The following is a 21,068-nucleotide window of genomic DNA, read 5'->3' on the forward strand; positions in this document are numbered from 1 at the left end:
TGAGCCAAACCGGTCAGGGCCAGAGCTGTATTTTTCATTGACACTGAGACTTTGAGGAATAAGGGGGAGTGTTAGGATGGCTCAAGATTTTAGTGCCAATGAAAAGGATGTCTGTCATTGTTACATAACCATAGCAGCATGATAATAGGATTTTTGTTCAGGAAGAGTCCACTTCTTCATAGTCTTCCTTTTCAGTAAGACCGTAATTCCCATTTAGTTTACTCCTGTTGCACTCATTTGAATAGACCCTTTCTTGATGTTTCTCGATTTAAGCAGAATTCAGTCACAGGAGGAAAGACCAGGCTTTTAAAATTAAAATTTGTATTTAATTGACAAAGGCAGTTATGGATTTTAATAAGACATATTTGGTAGATATTTTACTTTTTTTAACCTAAATGAGATAATTTAACCATACCAGAATTTTTGAACAACTAATTCCCTGCCAGAACCTCCTAAACAAATATTTGTTAAGCACATTTTAACTTCATAAAAAATGTTATGCAAATATAAAGTGATGATGTTATTATTTTTATAAAGGGACAGCCAGGCTGTTAGAAGGAAGAAAAATAGATAAAGTTTCAACTTGATCTGCAAAGGGTTGGTAATGGGATATGTAATATTTTATGGCGGTTAATAATGACAGAAAAATCATTGAAGCTATCTGGTGGTTTTTGTGAAATTGTTTGACCTGCCATTTTAATACAGCCTCATGCATACCGTACAGTTTCTGTTGTCTCATATTTTAATAATTTAGGGCCAGGGTAGAGGAGTTAATAGCAAACTATTTGATTTTTGTCAATTTTCCCAAACTTCATAATCATATAAAGACACATTATTAGGACAATATTGCAAAAGTTTATGTGGTTTATTTCTGTTCTGTTTTGTCTGAAGATAAAGCATACCTGGTGGGGAAAATGTAAAAAAGATATAAACTTAGAAACATATTTTTTATATATACACAAGAGAAAAGTATAATATCAAGCAAATTTTCTTTTTGTTAAAATTCCTAACAGAACAGGTAGTTAAATAAAATAACCCTTTCCAATATGGCACCGGAAGACAGCATATTTCGTCAACATTTAGCATTTTTCAGTCATCAGAAGTTTTTGAGGCTTAACAAATAAATTGTGTGTTGAATATAGTGATAATGCTCAATTTTTAGCATGGTTCTTTGAAAATTGCTGCCATCAACCTAGTATTTTTGGTGTAGAAAGAAAATCAACCCTATAAATATGTATTTTGGTGCAGAGCTGCAGAGCCTTTTCCTGTTTCAGTAACAGAAACAACAATTTAAAATACTTTCCAGAAGGCTCAATATAAGGTTTTACTGCCAAGATAAACATTTTCAATTTTCTGAGGAAAGGGGTTGTTTTTCTCCTAAAAGAAGCACTATCACCAAATTCCTAATGTTCTTGGCAGAAGTTAGTTTGAATAACTCAACCAAATGTGTTTGGTAAATGGTAAAGTAAAACTATTTATAAAGTACTGCAACCAAATAAAACAATGTTATATGTTTGTTTGGAATGAACAAATAATATTGTACATAACAGTTAGCAAGTCCAATTTCATTACAATATTTTATTGTTAAGATTCATTTTATTGTAAATATAGATATTTTGAGGACACATTTATTCCATTTATTAACAATCATTTTAGTTCTAATTGCATGACATTTGATAAGTAAATATCAAATAATATTGTCCCCAGGACTCCATTTATGGTCATCTCTTTTGCGAAGAGGATAAGAGAAATATTTTATGTTAGAAATGAGTTAACTTGTGTTTTTATTCTAACCCATAAATGTGGAAAAAGGGAAATGAGACCCCCTTTCAATATAGAGAAAATGGTCCAATTTTTTTTAAAGAAAAACTTGAGGAAATCGTTCCATAAATATTTATTGTATGAATTTACTTACAATGTTTTTAGTAATGAAATATTGGTTATTAAAACGTGTAGAGAAAATATACTTTTGCAGTTTTTAATTGCTTTCTTTTACAGGTATGATTATTTTCACATACATTATCTCATACAATACATGGTGATCTCAATTTTCAATCTGTATGCCAGAAATAAGGCTCACATTCAGATGGAATCCTGGGAACTCTGTAGAGGCTTGGGTTAAATAAAGGTCACATGTGAAGAGAGAGTTCTAGTTTTCTTCTAGCTCTTAACCAGCTGCCCATCCAGCCATAGGCTGTCTTGATACCAACACATACTATAATATTTGGAAGATGTTTTGAAAGACAAAGGCTCTCTGTGTAACCCTAGTGAGCATACTTCATAATTGCTCTGACGCTTTTGTTCAATGATTTATTATTTTGTATGTTGTTATCTTAGCTTCACCATAGAGCATTGTCTGTCACTTGCAATTCAGGCCAAGCAGAAGTCATGGTTGAAAACGTGATAGAATACTTTGTCTCATGCACCCCTTTAAAACATTTCTTTACTTCCAAATGTGTGTTTATGGGTAAAGCAACCCACATTTTCGCAAGCCAAAGAATTCATCATAGTCGTTGATTCAGGCTTCACTAGGATCTTCCCAGCATCTTGTGGAGAAAAGAAATGTTTCTTCTGAACTACTAGCTCTTTTTTGTTTTAATTGAGAAGCAAAAGAAAGACTCAACAACACAAACGCTGTTCTGAAACTATTACAGTGAATCTTGCTCATAAAAAATAATGAAACAAGCAATACCTTTAAACATCATAAGTTTTATTTTCAACATTAAGTTTCTGTGTCTGGAGAACACTAATATTTTTTGAATGATATAAATAAGCTTCATTTTTCTTCTTTTAAAAATTTATTTTTATTGTTGAGAGTATTACAGATATCCTCTTTTTCCTCTTATACCCTTCTCCACCCAGCTCTTAGCCCACAGTAGGCCTTCACCTCACTATTGTCTGTGCCCATGAGCTGTACATATATGCATGTAAGTTCTTTGGTTAATCTCTTCCTGCCCTCCTCGCTCCCTTCCCTCTGAGATACCTGATAGTCTGTTCTATGCTTTCATGTCTCTGGACCTATTTTTTCAGTTTATTTTGTTCATTAGATTCCACATATAAGTGAGATCATGTAATATTTATCTTTCTATGACTGGCTTATTTCACTTAGCATAGTACTCTCCAGATCCATCCATGCTGTCTCAAAGGGTAATAGATCCTTCTTTTTTACTGCTGCATAGTATTCCATGGTGTAAATGTACCACAGCCTTTTTTTCCACTCATCTACTGATGGGCACTTGGGCTCTTTCCAGATCTTAGCTATTGTGAATACCATAGGGATGCATATATCCTTTCTGATTGGTATTTTGGAATTCATAGGATATATTCTTAGAAGTAGAATTTCTGGATCATAAGGCAGTTTCATTTTTAATTTTTTGAGGAACTTCCATACTGTTTTCCACAGTGGCTGCACCAGTCTGCATTCCCACCAGCAATGTACTAGGGTTCCTTTTTTTCACATCCTCACTAGCACTTGTTGTTTGTTGACTTATTGATGATAGTCATTCTGGCAGGTGTGAGATGATACCTCATTGTGGGTTTAATTTGCATTTTTCTGATGATTAGTGATGTTGAGCATTTTTTTATGTCTATTGGCCATCTGTTTATCCTCTTTGGGGAAGTGTCTATTCCAGTCCTATATTTTAATTGGATTATTTGTCTTCCTCTTCAGTTGTGAGCTTCATTTTTCTTTATATAATTTAATTTAAAATAGACAGTATCATAAAGCATATTATGACAACTTTGATCCCATCCTAGTGAGTACCTAGCTAGAAATTTTTTCCACCTGCCTTTGCAAGAACAGCAGCAACAGTTTAAACATGTAGAACAAAAGGCTCAGACTTGTCATAGCGCATAATCTACAGACTATAACTGATTCACAGCAGACTTATCTCAATCTATATAAACATTGAAAAGCTTTGCATTTTTAGTTAGAAACCAGTGCAAATTAAAATGTATTTTGTTTTAGACAGAAACAGTAGTGATGTGGCTGCCATTTAATAAATTCTCATCAGCTGTCTGGAAAGGCACAACTAATAAAGCATTTCATTAGTCTCAAGATAAAGATGTAATGTTTGTATTTAAGAAACATGAAACTATTTATTGGCTGAATAACCAACAGTTATTAAGTGTAATACGTTTGATTGTCCTAGAATCTCTTTACACAAACTTAACTTAATATCTTTGAAATAACTTTAAATGCAAGTAAAGAACTTTTGATCTGGGTCTTTCAACCATTTTCTGATTTTAATGAAAGTCTTTTAAATATAGAGGTTCTATTTCTTAAAGGATTGCCTAGACATACACAAAATCTTGTCTAGAAAATTATATATGGCATTCAGATCTTAAATGTTTTACTTTAGGGTTAGGAGAGTTTGCCCTAAAAAATTAGATTTTTATTTAGAAGGTATTACTTCAGCGATGTAGGGAGTGTTTTGGGAGTTTAGAAGGGGGACACCATGACAAGTAATGGAAGAGTATTATAGCAGGTATCCAGGAGAGAAATGGTGAGAACATGACTGAGTTGTGATAACGATATGGTGAAGAGTGGATTTAAGATATGAGGATTGCTGCTTGGATGTGGAAGAGCAAAACACTGGAAGCTGAACAAATTAGAAAATGTGTAGAAATTGAGGACAGATTCTGCAAACACTGAGGTCGAAGTATTTTTTTAGACATTCATATAGAGTCATATATATATATGTCAGTGGGTATTTGGAGTTTAGGAGATAAAATAGAGTCTTTTCTTGACTGTCACTCTAGCTCAGCCGTGGGCAAACTACGGCCCGCGGGCCGGATATGGCCCGTTTGAAATGAATAAAACTATTGAAAAAAAAGACCGTACCCTTTTATGTAATGATGTTTAATTTGAATTTATATTAGTTCACACAAACACTCCATCCATGCTTTTGTTGGGTCAGAGGCATCAGGCTTGGGCGGGGGGTGGAGCAAGCGATCAGAGGGAGATGGGGGTCCCCTGCCCAGGCATGATTCTTGGGCCAGAGGCCTCAGGCCTGGGCGGGGGCCAGAGCCAGTGATCAGGGGGAGATGGGGGTCCCCTGTCCAAGCCTGACACCTCTGGCGGAGGCGTCAGGCCTGGGCAAGGGGCTGATCAGGCGATCGGAGGGTGATGGGGGTCTACGCCTCTGGCCGAGGCATCAGGCCTGGGCAAGGGGCAGAGCCAGCAATTGGAGGGGTCTGGGGGTCCCCTGCCCAGGCCTGATGCCTGGGCCAGAGGCATCAGGCCTGGGCTGGGGGCAGAACCAGTGATGGGGGGAAATGAGGGTCCCCTGCCCAGGCCTGACGCCTCTGTCCGAGGCGTCAGGCCTGGGCAAGGGGCCGATCATGTGATTGGAGGGTGATGGGGGTCAACGTCTGAGGGCTTCCAGTATGTGAGAGGGGGCAGGCTGGGCTGAGTGACACTCTCCCCCCCCCCCCCACCCAGTGCACGAATTTCGTGTACCGGGCCCCTAGTATCTAATAAAAGAGAAACATGCAAATTGACTGTACACTTACAAGCCATGCCCACCAGCCACGCCCACCAGCCAATCAGGAGCGAGTATGCAAATCAACCCAACCAAGATGGCGGCAGACATGGAGCTAGAGCGAACAGGAGGCTTGGGTTGCCCCTGGCGATGGAGGAAGCCAAGCTTCCTGCCTGCCCTGCTGGCCCTGGGCTCCGCTCAAGGCTACAAACTTTCAAATATATAAGATAAATAAATCCCAGATACCTGCTTCTAACCGCTGTGGCTTCTGCTCAAGGAGGGTCTGGGAGCCTGGGTTGCCCGGGGCCATGGCCAGCCTGTAAACAGCCATTAGCCCCTCACCCAGGCTGGCCAGACACCCCAGTGGGGAACCCCTCCTGAAGGGGGTGTGGCCAGCCTGAAAATAGACCTCAGCCCCTCACCCAGGCTGGCCACACCCCCATGGGGTGAGGGTGCCCATTGGTGGGCTTGACCAGACTGCAGACAGCCATCAGCACCTCTCCCAGGCTGGCCAGGCACCCCAGTGGGACCCCACCCACCCTGAAAGGGCTGTGGCCAGTCTGCAAAGAGCCCTCAGCCCCTCACCCAGGCTGGCCAGGCACCCCCGCGGGGACCCCCACCCTGAAGGGGCTGTGGCAAGCCTGCAAACAGCCATCAGCCCCTCACCCAGGATGGCCACACCCTCATGGGGTGAGGGTCCCCTCTGGGGGGCTTGGCCAGCCTGCAGACAGCCATCAGACCCTCACCCAGGCTGGCCAGACGCCCCAGTGTGACCCCCCGCCCCCACCCTGAAGGGGCTGTGGCCAGTCTGCAAACAGCCCTCAGCTCTTCACCCAAGCTGGCCACACCCCCATGGGGTGAGGGTACCCGCTGGGGGGCTTGGCCAGCCTTCAAACAGCCATCAGCCCCTCACCCAGGCTCGCCAGGCACCCCAGTGGGGACCCTCACCCAATGGGGGTGTTGCCAACCTGGGTGAGGGGCTGAGGGCTCTTTGCAGACTGGCCACAAGCCCTTTCACGGTGGGGGGTGGGTCCCACTGGGGTGCCTGGCCAGCCTGGGTGAGGGTCTGATGGCTGTTTGCAGGCTGGCCAAGCCCCCCAGCGGGGACCCTCACCCCATGGTGGTGTGGCCAGCCTGGGTGAGGGGCTAAGGACCATTTTCAGGCTGCCCACAGCCCATTCAGGGTGGAGGCGTCTCGCTGGGGTGCCTGTCCAGCCTTGGTGAGGGGCTTAGGGCTGTTTCAGGCTGGCCATGCTCCCGGCGACCCAAGTTCCCAGCCTCTCCTTTTTTCTTTTTTTTTTTTTTTCAGCACCTTCTTGAGCAGAGGCCAAGGTAGGCTGGAAGGAGGTATCTGGGATTTATTTATCCTATATAATTGAAACTTTGTAGCCTTGAGCGGAGCCCAGGGCTGGCCAGAGCAGGCGGGAAGCTTGGCTTCCTCCATTGCCGGGGGCAACCCAAGCCTCCTGCTCGCTCTAGCTTCGTGGCTGCTGCCATCTTAGTTGGGTTAATTTGCATACTTGCTCCTGATTGGCTGGTGGGTGTAGCAGAGTGGTGGAGTGATGGTTAATTTGCATGTTTCTCTTAGTGTAGATAATGAGTAGAGAGACTTTTTTAATTTGGGAATTTATGATGAATATAATAATTGATAAAACTTACTTTATAATGAGACAGGATGTATTGCAAATTAGAAAAACAGCTAGAGTTTTGTGATGCACATTAGAGAACAGATTGCCTCAAATTAAGATTATATTAAAGTGATTTTTTTTGGTAAAAAAAGACTTTTTTTTCATTGTAGAAAAATACTGCTAAACAAAATCATCATCATCATTAATATACGTATTAATACTAGGCGAACAGCTACCACTGTTGTTTATATTCTTACAGGTCATCTGCTAGGTCTTTTGTCTGTCAGTCTGCTCTCTCTTCTCTTACCTGCCTGCCCTCTTTTCCGCCCTCCCTCTTCTTTCTCCTCCTTCTTTGCTTGTTTTCTTCCTCCTTCCTTCACTTCCTTCCTCTCTCCTTTACTTACTTACATATTTATATGTAATCAAGTGAGATCACATTATGTAGGCTGTAGGGTGAAATGCCTTTTCTTGGCATGTCTGCATTAGGAAAGACTAAGAATTTTCTGTGATTTGTAAGTAATAGGCACCATGAAGCGGGAAGCAGGCAGTCCAACACAGACAGCCCGAAACACAATGCCTTTAATTTACACACACTCACATTTGCACACATATCCATTTTTAAAGACAGCACATTATTTGAAGTAATAGAAAAGATTCTGCTACCAGTTCAGTTCTTCACTAAGAAATTGGTGATAACTTTTAACAGTGTGAATGTGACTAACACTGTTTCTGAGCACCATTCTTCCATGTCCTGGAAATCCTCTTCTGTGTGCTAAAATGTCCGCTTCTTGTTTAAGGAGCATTATTACCAATCACAGAAAGTTTTAGAACAGACTTTGCTGATACAGATGTTCAAACTCAAAGCCATTAAGTTTAATTACTCACTTTACCAGCTATGAGGTATGCTATAATTCACAATGGGTTTTTTTTTTCAAGCCCTTCTCTTTGTCTATTTTCTGCTTGAATTCTCTTAGAAGTAATCAAGGGACACTATTGTGGAGCAGAGTTCATTAAGAGCATGAACTTTGGAACCAGACTGTGTAGGTTCAAATCCTCATTCCATCTAACTTATTTTGTGATTTGGTTAAGTGATTTAGCCTCTGTGCCTTGGGGATGATAATAGTACTTACCTCATGGGGTTATTATGTGTATCAGATGACTGCCACATTGTAAACAATAAATGTGAGCTCTTTTCATTATTTAAATATGAGCTGTGAAGATCACACATTATATGTTCCATTTATATGAAATGTCCAGAATGATAGGCAAATCCATAGAAATAGAAAGTAAATTTATGTTGCCTGTGGAAGGGGACTTGGGGTGGGGCATTGTTGGGGAGTGACTACTGATGGGTGTGGGTTGTTTGTTTAATGTTGATGAAAATGTTCTAAAAGTAATTATGATGATGGCCACATAAGTCAGTGAACATGCTTAAAAACACTTTTTGTTGTTTTGTTTTTTTAATCTTCACCTGAGGATATTTTACCCATTTTTTTCAGATAGAGTGGAAGGAAAGGAGGGAGGGAGGGAGGGAGGGAGGGAGAGAGAGAGAGAGAGAGAGAGAGAGAGAGAGAGAGAGAGAGAGAGAGAGAAACATTGATGTGAGAGAGACACTTCGAATGGTTGCCTCCGGCATCCGCAACCCGGGTACATGCCCTTGACTGGGAATTGAACCTGCAACCCTTCCGTGTGTGGGCTGACACTCTAACCCAGCTGTAGGCAAACTATGGCCCGCGGGCCGGATCCGGCCCATTTGAAATGAATAAAACTAAAAAAAAAAAAGACCGTACCCTTTTATGTAATGATGTTTACTTTGAATTTATATTAGTTCACACAAACACTCCATCCATGCTTTTGTTCCGGCCCTCCGGTCCAGTTTAACAACCCATTGTGGCCCTCAAGTCAAAAAGTTTGCCCACCCCTGCTCTAACCATTTAGCAACACTGGCCAGGGCTAAAGATCACTTTAGTGAGTTCTATAGTATGTGAATTATATCTATTAAGCTCTTATAGAAAAATCTAGTATGGAAACATCTAGTGTACAGTGTCATGGTGTTTCTTGTGTTACTACCATTAAACCTTCCCCTGGTTTGAAAGAGAATGAGAACATCAGGAAACTTCTCTTTCTCGGGTGAATTTGAAAGAGGAGTGTTACCTTGGAGAATGACAGAATGGAGAACATGCAGTGTCCTGCAAGGCTTGGCAGCTCTCTCTCTAGACTGACAGAACTGCCGTGTAGAATATGCATTGTTCCGAGACATTACATTTTAGAATTAGAAGGGAAATGATAGAAGTCACAAGTATATATAAGATTGTCATTACAACATTGTCTTAATAAGAATGAAAATTTTTTGGTACTTAGGAGTTAAGATGTTTTTTGCTTGGTAGTGACGTTTAAAAAGTACAGTTAAAAAAGCTTTGGAGGATTATCAACGAAGAATAATGTCAGAAATATATGCAGATATAGTACAACATTAAAGGTACTTATTAATTGGAGAAAACAAGATTGAAGAACCAAAATAAATTTATTTATATGAAAAATTTAGGCTTTTAGTGAATATATTCTCAACTATAAGTCTGATGCATTCCTGCTGGTCAAAATGAAAAGTCATAGATTACCATTTAAAGACTGACCGCAAGAATGCACATTAACAGTGAAATCCATTTCTAATACATTCCAATTTAGTTTGATTGAAAATTAAATTTGGAAATATAAATTATCATTTCATAACTTGATTATATTTTGATATATATTTCACAAATTATATTTGATTATGTGTTGATTAATTTTTTGAAGAAGAATTTTACTGTATTTCTTTTTTATTTTGGGGAAAGTGCTTTAAAATCACTTTCCTTGCAATAGAAAATTATTAAAACGAATAGAAGGACATAGAAGGAAATTGTTTTAATATTTATATGCCATATTATATATTTTTCTCCTTGCATGATCTATTCTAGACATTTTTCAAAATATAGATAGCAAAAATTGGAAATCTTTGGATTTATTCCAGTCTGTATCCTTAAAACTTTAAATAAAATATCCAGGTATGTAGGTTTATTTTTCAGGCTGTGTAGGTTTAGTGACAGGGCTTACTGGGAGAGGAAGTACATTACAGCTGTACTGAGCTGAAATCCACAGTAAAATAATATTTTTTCACTATTACCAATTTTCAGCCTGGATTCTGTTTCTAACGTGTGACTGAGTCACTGAACCAGGAAGGTGTTCACCTGCAAGGTGAACTGGTTGAAATAGGAGAAGCTTTTAAGTTCTAAAATTTCAGCCAGAGTTTTCCCTAGAGAAAGGAAAAAGTGGGTCTCCTCCCTCTTTTGTGGTCTCTTGTCAATCACAAAGCCTTCTTATACTGGTAGCACCTCGATGGTGACTGAGTGCTGGCTGTTTGTCTTGTTCCTGTCACCCTAAAATGCATAATGAAAGGAGGGGGAGAACAGGCCTTTGGGATCTCAGGCCTTAGGGAATGAGCTGCTTGTGGCAACCCAGGCCCTCTGAATCCAGGCTGCCCTGGAATGCTTTCTTATGTGATTTTTCACTGAAATGGAGCATGTAATTCTTATGGGTTTGAGTTCCTTAGGTATATTCAGGGCAAGAATGATATTCAGAATCAGATGATGGAAATCAGTTGAGTTTATGAGATTCGATTTCTTCTATCACAAAAACATCAGCTGTAATACTGGTAGCACAATTGCTGTCTTCTGTTTCTTGCTTGAATGTTAAAAAGTGATTTTTGAATTAGATAATTCTAAATTCTAAAATTTTGGATAAACCTCCCTTATAGGATGTCATTTTAAGATATTTTCAGGAATTCTTATGAAAGGTAAGACTCTCCTCACTTCAACCTTTTCAAACACCAGCAACTTCTACTGGTATGAAATATTTATTATAGCTAGCCAACCTTACTGAAATCACTTGAGTCCTAAGAATTTTATAATTATTACTGAGTAGCCATTTGATTTCATATCTTCTACCCATTTCTTATTTTTTTAAATTTATTGCGCTGATTTGTAGGAGCTCTTTACATGCTGTTAATATTTAGTATTCCCTGTTATACTGTTGTACCAATAAGCTGTTTTGTAAACAACAACCTCAAAATCTTAGTGGCTGTAACAAGCAAGCTGGCTGGGCCGGCTCTGTGTCACCCTGCAGGTCTGTGGGCAGTTGGGGCAGGTCTGCCCTGCTGTATTCGGGCTGAGGCCCAAGCTGTGCAGGGAAAGCTGTCCTCATGGCAGTGGCATGAGATTTGTTTTCAAATCTCTAAAATATCAATACGAGTATATCTCACGTACAAAGTATCACACATAAGCATCTGCTCATTTACAAAGCATTTTTTTTGTATATGAGTTCCCTAGCTGTTGTTCAGAGTTGTTTTTGTTGTATGAGCCATACTTATTAGGTGTTGTCTTCCAAGCATTCAACTCAGTTTTCTTGGAAGCTAACTTTATTCCTATTTGGTTTATGTAATATGTAGGCTAGTCACATAATTACATTAACAAAAACAAGTGATGTAAACACATTTGTAGAGAAACAACTGACTATTGGCAAGCATATTACTCAACTGGTGTGAGTAGACATGTCTGTGGTCATATTTGGGCATGGCATTTTTATCTTTGAGCAATCAATGTGAATATTAAAATATATTACAGGAAGAAAATAGGGAAGCTAAAATAAATTTCTCTTCTGTATATAGTCTCTTACAGGGAGACTGCATTAGAGAATTTTTACTGCAAAGAGCACATTTAAAAAAATATTTACCAACACTGGATTCTACATCTTTGGTCTCTGTAATATCATCATCTCGATCCTTTTTTCCATTTTTTTAGGATTTTTTCCATGACTTAAAGCTTTCAAGATTTGTCTCCTATTTTTTGTTGTTGCTATTTATTATAGTAAAGCCAAACTTTTAAGTCATCCTTTTACTGTAGAAATCATTTTATATATTTGACCTATATATTTTTAATTTTTTTAAAAATATCTTTTTATTGATTTCAGAGAGGAAGGGAGAGGGTAAGAGAGATAGAAATATTAGTGATGAAAGAGAATCATTGATTGGCTGCCCCCTGCCACTTCCCTTACTGGGGATCTAGCCTGCAACCCGGGCATGAGTCCTGACTGGGAATCGAACTGTGACCTCCTGGTTCATAGGTCTACACTCAACCAGTGAGCCTCGCTGGCTGGGCTTGACCTATATCTTGATGCTTGTTTATTCTAACCTAAAAATAACTGAGGTCCAAGAACTCATGAAGTCTAGGCCAGTTGCATTATTTTAAGTTAATTTGGTATGTTGCAAAATTCCAAAAGAAGTATTTCCTTTTAAGTGAATAATACTGTGTAGCTATTGATATTTATAATCATTTTTGATATTTATCATTAATTGATCACAGATTTATAATTGTTTCCTTTATGAAATGTAAACAGATAGGTATTGACAATTTATTTGAACAGCAATTTGTACATATTAAGGATTTTAGTGGTTTTAATTTAGGCAATGTAGTTCCAGCCTTAAGCACACTGGATATAGTCAATTGTCATTTAAATGCGATCTCCCAAATTTAAGGTGTAAGAATTTCTTCTAGGAAATCAGAAATGTCTTAAACTTCATTCTGTTTATTACGTTTGAGGACATTATTTTATTTCTACTGTTAATGTTAATTTTGTTGACTAGATTTCCAAAGAGATTATAATTTTTAAAGGTATGAGTTACTTGAAATTTTATGAGTCTGAAACTATGTTGTAGAATATAAGTTTTACTTCTTATTTTTTCTGATCAAATTTGCCATAGTAAGAATAAGCTACAATTGAAATATGAAACTTTTGACATAAAGAAGAAATTGGATGTTACTAACAGCTGTTGTCATAAAAAAGATTGACCAGAATTGTGTGTGTCTAAAACATTATCTTCTCACAAGTCTCCTTTTTAGCTTACTGAACTTAAGTTCTAATTCTGCTCTGCTTAATCTCACTTCAGCAGTCAAATATCATTTCTTTTTGTTCCATACATGAATTAAATAGATACTAAGCTGGTCACGTCTACCTTGTATAGGTTCTGTTTTGTCTAAAAGTATTCTTTTCAAAACATAATTCCTCTGGCTTTAACTATTTTTACTGGTTAATAACATCCAGATCTGATCCAGATCTTGACCTCTCACCCATTTCTAACTCTATAAATCTAACGAAGTTCCCTGTTTTAGGCTGTTGGACTTCTTGTTTAAATTCAGCGTATTCCTTCTTTTCAGCATTCCCTTCTCTTTTTTTTCACCCGTCAGTTATGTCTTCTCTGAGTGGTCATCCACTGGGTGGGGATAATGACACAGGCAATATTTGGGGCACAGCATACTTTCTCTCAGTGCCCAAGCTTATTTTAAGTGTAAAGTAATTGAAAAAAAACTGCTAATGTACCCTAGGTAGAATCTGTTTGTATTCTCACATATTTGTAACACTTTTCTATAGGAAATGGTGCAGAAAGTCAGTGAAAGAAACTTCAAATTCTTAGGGGAAGAACTAACAACACACTAGCGAGAGAGACAAACAATGAATCTGAGGAACAGGTAACTATCTATATGTAGTCAGCTTTGACGGAGTCATATGTTAATTGGGGTTTTACATGTAAATAGCATATAAGTACATGTGACTTAAAAAGGCACCATATCAGTCTGTGCCTCCCGGAGCTCGAGAGCCAGTTTGGCCCTTCTTCCTGCTGGCGAGGCTTTGATGAAAATGAAATAATTATAGCGAGGTGCTAGTAATATTTAATGAGTGCTTGCTTTGTGCCAGGCTTTGTGCTAAGGGCTTTACAAACACTATTGAGTTAATCCTTACCACTACCTGCTACCCACTAGGTTAAGTACTGATGTGTTCTCCATTTCACATGGGAAGAAGCTGAGGCTTTGAGAGGATAAGCAGCTTGCCAAGGATTGTACAACTAGAAACCACTTGGATTTGAATTTGAGTCTTCCTAACCTCAGAGCCTGTTCTTTTCATTTCTCAGTCTACTTGACTACACCAGGACCTCCCAATCTTTTCCACTTCATGTTCTACTTAGAAAGTGTTAGTGTGGGTTTTCACAGCATAAAGGGGGGGTGGGGGCAGGGGAGGGCGGGGAATGGCTGAGGAAATGATGATTGTTGCTATGGTCTGGGAATTTGTGTGTCTCTCCTCCCCCCATCTTCCCCCAATTCATGTATTGAAATCTTAACCTCCAAGATGCTAGTGTTAGGAGGTGGGGCCTTTGGGACTTGATTAGGTTATGCAGCCTCAGGGGTGGAGGGGTCGGGGGCTGTTCTTAAATGGGATTAGTGTCCTTATAAAAGAGGTTCAAGAGAGATCCTTTGTTCCTTCTGCCTTGTGAAGACACAGCAAGAAGACTCCATCTCTGGATCAGGAAGTGGGCCCTCACCAGACACTGAATCTGCTGGTGCCTTGATCTTGGACTTGTCAGCCTCCAAAACTTCCAGAAATAAATGTTTGTTGTTTATAAGCTACACACTGGATGACATTTTGTTAAATCAGTTCAAATGGGCTGATATTTGTATATAAATTACTTTAATATGGAATGTAAAGTGTCATAACATAGTGGCAAGAACAAAGTGCAACTAACAGGAATGGTGCTGTGATTAGTGTAACTAGGAAGTATAGTGAATATTTCACTAACGGGCATCTTACCCCAGCCTGGAAAGAATGAAAGAATTAAAACGCAACAGGCCAGTAGTTTGGTGATGGGGACAGTAATGCAGATTGAGTTGATAGCATCAGGAAAGACTTAGATGTTGCTTATAACTACGTTTACATGTGGGAGAAGGGAGGGAGAAAATAAAAGAACCCCATTATTCCTTCCAGTCACTACCTTATTTCTTTCTTCCTGTTTATAACCAAATTTCTCAAATCAGGTGTCCACATTTGCTTTCATATGTGCCACTATAATCTGATTTCTACTGCATCGTGCCTTTCAAATTGATCTCACTGAGGTCATCAAAGACACCCTGTAACTAGATCTACTGGACACTTTTTTGTTCTTATCTTACCTGGTCTCTCAACTACTTAGGATATTGTTGCCCATTTCTCATCTTTTAAAACACTCTTTCCTTAGTTTCTCTTAAATCATGCTCTCTTGATACTTTTTGTCTGGCTGTTCCTCCTCCTCTTCGTTCTTCTTTTTCTTGTACTATTCCTTAAATGTTCATATATTCAGTATTGTTTTCTAGGACCTCAGCTTTTCTTACTCTTTATATTCCCTGTGAGTTATCTATGGCTTCAGTTACATTTACATACCAATGACACTGTAGTCTATATCTGGAGCTCAGATTTCTCCTGAACTTCAGACCCACATATTAAACTGCTTACTTAGCTGTCTCACTGTCCCTCGAAATAAATTTGTCCAAAATTGAACTTATTTTCTCTGCCTCAGCACTGCTCCTAATCCTGTCTCCCTCGAACTATTTTTCTTTGAGTATTCATCTTAGTGAGTGGAATTGCCACTTACCCAGTTGGTTCCAGTTGGAAATTTGGCCAGCATCCCAAACTTCTCCTTTTCAATTACTTGAATATCCAGTCACCAAGAATTATCTATTTTACCTCCTTACTGTATCTTGAGCCCCCGAGACTGTCTTCATGCTCACTACGGGTGCTGTATTCTCTATTTGAGGCTGCCATTGCCCTGGTTACAACTACCTTCTCATAGGTCTCCACACATCTACCGTCTCTTCTGTCCAGTTCATTTCCCAACTGTGACCAGAGAGCATTCCAATTCAATGATACACTCTTTCAGGCAGTTTATAAGGCCTTCACAAAGGTCTGGTCTTATCTGGGGGACTTTGAGTGCAGGATTGGAGTCTGTTGCTTGAAATTGAATACCACTTACTAGCTTGTGTGATTTTGGGACAAGTTACTTACCTTCCCTTTGCCTCAGTTCTTTCCTGTTTTAAAAATGGGGCTAATAATGTGACCTAGGACTATTGCTATAATGAATGACTTGTTAGAACAGTGCATGGAACTGTCACCAGAAAGGGACCGGGACCAAGGCTGGTCCACCTTAGCAAGCTCTGGAATGTGTTGGTTCTTGACTTCGTGTGGGAAAGATTTCACAATATGAGTCCAGGTGATGTTGAGAGTACATTTATTAAAGCTGGAGACAGTGACACAAAGATAGAAGAGGCAAGATCATAGCAACAGGAGTGAGCCTAGGCCAGGGGTGGGCAAACTTTTTGACTCGAGGGCCACAATGGGTTCTTAAACTGGACCGGAGGGCCAGAACAAAAGCATGGATGGAGTGTTTGTGTGAACTAATATAAATTCAAAGTAAACATCATTACATAAAAGAGTATGGTCTTTTTTTTCGATAGTTTTATTCATTTCAAACGGGCCGGATCCGGCCCGCGGGCCATAGTTTGCCCACGGCTGGCCTAGGCAGAGCTGCCTTGGCCCCTTGGAAATGTAAGGAAAAGAGTTGAGCCTAGGTGAAGCTGCCTTGGCCTTTTAGAAAGAAAGGCACAGAGGCAGAATAAGTGAGCCAGTTGGGCTGTGTGGTCGCAGGAAACAGTTACAGAAGCAAAAGGAGGGCCCTTGGAGACAGGTTCAGGGGATTAGCCTGGGACGAGCTGCCACTGCCCACTGCTTCCCTGATTGCAAGTCTCCTGGGAAACTTTAGAGCAGTGGTTCTCAACCTTCCTAATGCTGCGACCATTTAATACAGTTCCTCATGTTGTGGTGACCCCCAATTTCATTGTTACAAATCGAACATAATTAAAGCATAGTGATTAATCACAAAAACAATATGTAATTATATATGTGTTTTCTGATGGTCTTAGGCGACCCCTGTGAAAGGGGTCGTTCGACCCCTAAAGGGGTCGCGACCCACAGGTTGAGAACCATTGCTTTAGAGCTTAGGAAAAAGAAAGCAAAGATACAAGCCTGAGGAAAGGGGTGGGGAATGGCTCAGGCATGCTTAAGAGAGAGTGCACACTGGGTTCTTTGTCTTATGGGTTTTTATCTGTTTTCTAAAGGCAGCAATTTTAGGGGAGGGCTCAGGGGAGGATCTCAATAGAATTTTCACCATCTTTCCAGGTGTGTCCTTTAATAATGCCATTTCATCAAAATGAGCATAACTGGGTCAATCACTGGTCAGTTTCAGCTTCAAAGAATGTCACCCAAGGAACCAGGACTGAGGTGAGTCTGCCTCGCAAGACCTGGAGTGTGTAAACCATTTGCTCCTAAGTGTCCTTGCTTACGAAAGATAAGACCGGGCAGTTTATTACCTGACTATAAGATTCTTGGCTGTTTATCTACCTCAGTTTTTCCATTTCACTTGCCAATGAATTTTCCTAGCTTCTTACTGTCCTGCCTCAGTACATACTCATTAGTCAATAGATGTTAACTCTTCTTATTATAACTAGAGGCCTGGTGCATGAAATTCGTGCACTGGGGAGGGTCAGACCCTCAGCCCAGCCTGCACCCTCTCCAATCTGGGACCCCTCAGGGGATGTCCGACTGCCAGTTTAGGCCCGATCCCACAGGGATCCTCTCACAATCCAGGACTGCTGGCTCCTTACCACTCCCCTGCCAGCCTGATTGACACCTAACTGCTCCCCTGCCAGCCCGATTGCCCCCAGCTGCCCTCCTCTGCAGGCCCGGTCGCCCCCAACTGCCCTCCCCTGCAGGCCCGGTCACCCCCAACTGCCCTCCCCTGCAGGCCCGGTCGCCCCCAACTGCCCTCCCCTGCAGGCCCGGTCGCCCCCTACTGCCCTCCCCTGCAGGCCCGGTCACCCCCAGCTGCCCTCCTCTGCAGGCCCGGTCACCCCCAACTGCCCTCCCCTGCAGGCCTGGTCGCCCCGAACTGCCCTTCCCTGCAGGCCCGGTCTCCCCCAACTGCCCTCCCCTGCCAGCCATCTTGTGACAATGTAAGGGGTGGCCATCTTGTGATGATGTGGGGCGTGGCCATCTTGTGACAACGTGGGGGCGGCCATCTTGTGATGACACAAGGGCGTGAGGGTTAATTTGCATATTACCTCTTTTTTTAATCTTTTTTCATTTTATTTTATTGTTTAAGGTATTACAAATAGTAATACATATGTCTCTCTTTTTTCCCCCACTGACCTTCCTCTGGCCTCCCCTATCCCCTAACACTTGCATATTACCTCTTTATTATATAGGATTATTACCTTACCCACATATATTATTTTTAAAATTTAATCTTATGATATTTATATGGTCATTCACTGGTAAAGCATAAGAATTTCTGTGATTTCAACATATATGAGGAACATGTGGTAATCAATGTTTCTTTTAGACACATCCTGGCAAAAAATATGCTGGGTATTAAATGAGAGGATAGACAGTTACACACCATAGGAGTTCAAAAGAGGAAGAACATATTTTGTGAAAATTTGATCTGTTGTTTAAAAGCATAAGGCAGTGGCATCTGCAGCAGCTAATGTTTATTGGGCCCTACTATGTGCAGGGCACTGTGTTAAACACTTAATGTGCGTTATTTTTCTTCAAAGAACTTTAAGAAATATTATTGGTAGCTCTATTTTACAGATGAGAAAACAGGCTGAAAAGATTAGGCATCCCTATCCAACAACATAAAGCTAAAATGTAAATCCAGATAAATGACAAAGAAATTCTCCAATTTTTCATGCTTTAAAATGTTTTTTTCTTATCTGTCCCATATCTTTTGAGGCAATGTACACACACACACACACACACACAAACAAACATGCACACACAACCTCTTTAATGGTTTTAAAGAAAGCTAGTGTTATTTTAAAAGTATATAAAATATACTGTTTATCTGAATTTTCTCATACGTGAAGTATATTCTGCAAGTAAATTATAGTCTCAGAGTAGAAAGAAAAAAAATGCCAAGCTTCAGCCTTGTAACATGAAAGATTTTGGAAGAATAAGATAGTGAATTTCAGTTGCGAAAAAAGAGAGAAAGAGATATTACTGATTGTATTACCTCAGGCTTTTTAAGTGAGACACTCTGAATTATGTTTAGTGGAGCTTGTGTTAAATATGTGCATCTCTTTGGTGGTATTTTGTAGTTTTGCAAATGCACAAAAGAACTAATATCCTATTGACAGTTCAGAAGTTCTGTTCAGGCTTGATTTAATCTGACTCTGGGCTGAGTGCATTTCATTGAAAGGAGAGCATTTAGAATGGAACTTTCGTTTGAAGATTTGGAATGTTTATATTGGGTTTTTATTTTATTTGTGGTAGACTTTAAATGGTGTTACATCAAGTACTGTATTTTTAAACACCAAACAGGCAAGATTTTCTTGTGAGAATAGATTGGCTTTGGTTGCCACCTATCTGGTAATACCTTTTTTCTTCAGTTCTCTGGAAAAGATTATCTAACAATTATTATCATTCATTCCAAATTTAATTTGGTATCATGCATACCAATTGCATAGTTTACTTTTTGTCTCTCTTTTGAAGAATCTTTAAAAGTTAATCTCGATTTTTTTTTTTTTGATAGCTTGCCCTAGCAGGCCAAAACTATGAAAAATTTTGTTTTGTATAGGTTTTTGTTTTTTTTTTTGGTATAGACTTTTGCATAGTCTTTTTTTGTATAGACTATACAGAATGTATAAACTTTTGCTCTTTTTATTTCTTTGATAGAGAGATTACAAACTATGCTTTTGACTGTCAAGATGTAGGCAACACAATTCATAAGTTAATTGCCTCACTGCTTCTTTACTAACACCAGGTAAAGGAAGACTTTTTCTTTGATGATTTTTCTTACAGACATATTAATTTGTATTAGTTGGTATTACTCCAGGTGACTTCTGATTTTTAATCCACTTTTAATAACATCTTGGAAACTGTGTCTGTACTGGTGATTTCAGATCATCCATCCTGGCATTTTAGTTTGAATTAGACATAGGGGAAAAGATAATATTAAACTCCTTTTTGTTTTCTTGAAAACACAGATTATACTTTATTTTAAATACTGAAATGAATTTCAATACAGAAAATAAAGACAGCATTTTGCAAAGTTATCACTCAAAGGGATATCTCTATTTGAGGGAATCTGCATGTTACACTTTGAGAGATGAAATGTTAGTTTGTACACCAAAATTAAAAAATGAAATGGTTACCTAGGTAATGGAGGTCAGGGAATCAAAAAGGTGAAAGGTCACATAAAAAAGAACTCCAGAGAGACTGCTGCATCATGATCTCTCATTAGTGTTCCAGACCTGCCTCTCTTTGGGTAGACTTGAACGTGTAGGCAGACATTCAAGCAGCTCCTCCTCCTCATCTTCTTCTCCCTCTCCCCCTACACCTTTCTCTTCCTCCTTCCCCTTCTCTGAACAGAGAGCTCTCCTTCTGTGAACTTCTAAGTGTGAGCAAAAAAATAAACTTTTATTGTATTCCACTGAAATTGTGGGGTTGTTCCTTACTGCTGTGAAACCATATCTTGAATGATACAGAACTACTAAAAACTTATTTTCAATATTAATGTGAATAAAGCAGTCTTTATCTATAAATGAAGATATGACCTTTAGAAAATCAAATTGCTTATGATAGTTCTTTACCTCAAAATTAATCTTGAGTACGCTGGTCTTTGAAAATATGGAATATATTTTATGAGAATGTGGTGTTTACATGGCATGTTGGAGTCTAGAAGTTAAATTGGTAACCTGTGTGCTTAGGGAGTAGCAAAGAGCTGGGGCCTCTGGGTTTCCTTTTGAGTACAGCACCCCAGGCCTGAGTAGCTGTTTAACACCACTGGCACCACAGGTCCTATGAGAAAGGTAAAATAAGATTAGGAACTGTAGATAAAGTCCATCAGTATTTCAGATTACACTGCTAGTGGTTGCCACTTACACTGCTGCTGTGGTTGCCTGTTGAGCATCTGCTTTGCATGCTTTGGAAGTTGGGACAGAAAATGGCTCAGTTGACAGGAATAGTTTGCCTACAGTTGTGAAAATATACATCACTTGTTAGC

The 21,068-nt window shown here is 39.6% G+C and overlaps 1 protein-coding gene across 1 annotated transcript in view; it reads left to right on the forward strand.

Annotated features, from left to right (window-relative positions):
* The window catches only part of TMEM135 (transmembrane protein 135), a 216,582-nt gene that overhangs the window by 140,450 nt on the left and 55,064 nt on the right, over nucleotides 1-21,068 (forward strand). The window lies entirely within an intron of this gene.

The sequence above is a fragment of the Myotis nattereri genome, assembly GCF_964212035.1.
Source record: "Myotis nattereri genome assembly, chromosome: 9".
Taxonomy (NCBI): domain Eukaryota; kingdom Metazoa; phylum Chordata; class Mammalia; order Chiroptera; family Vespertilionidae; genus Myotis; species Myotis nattereri.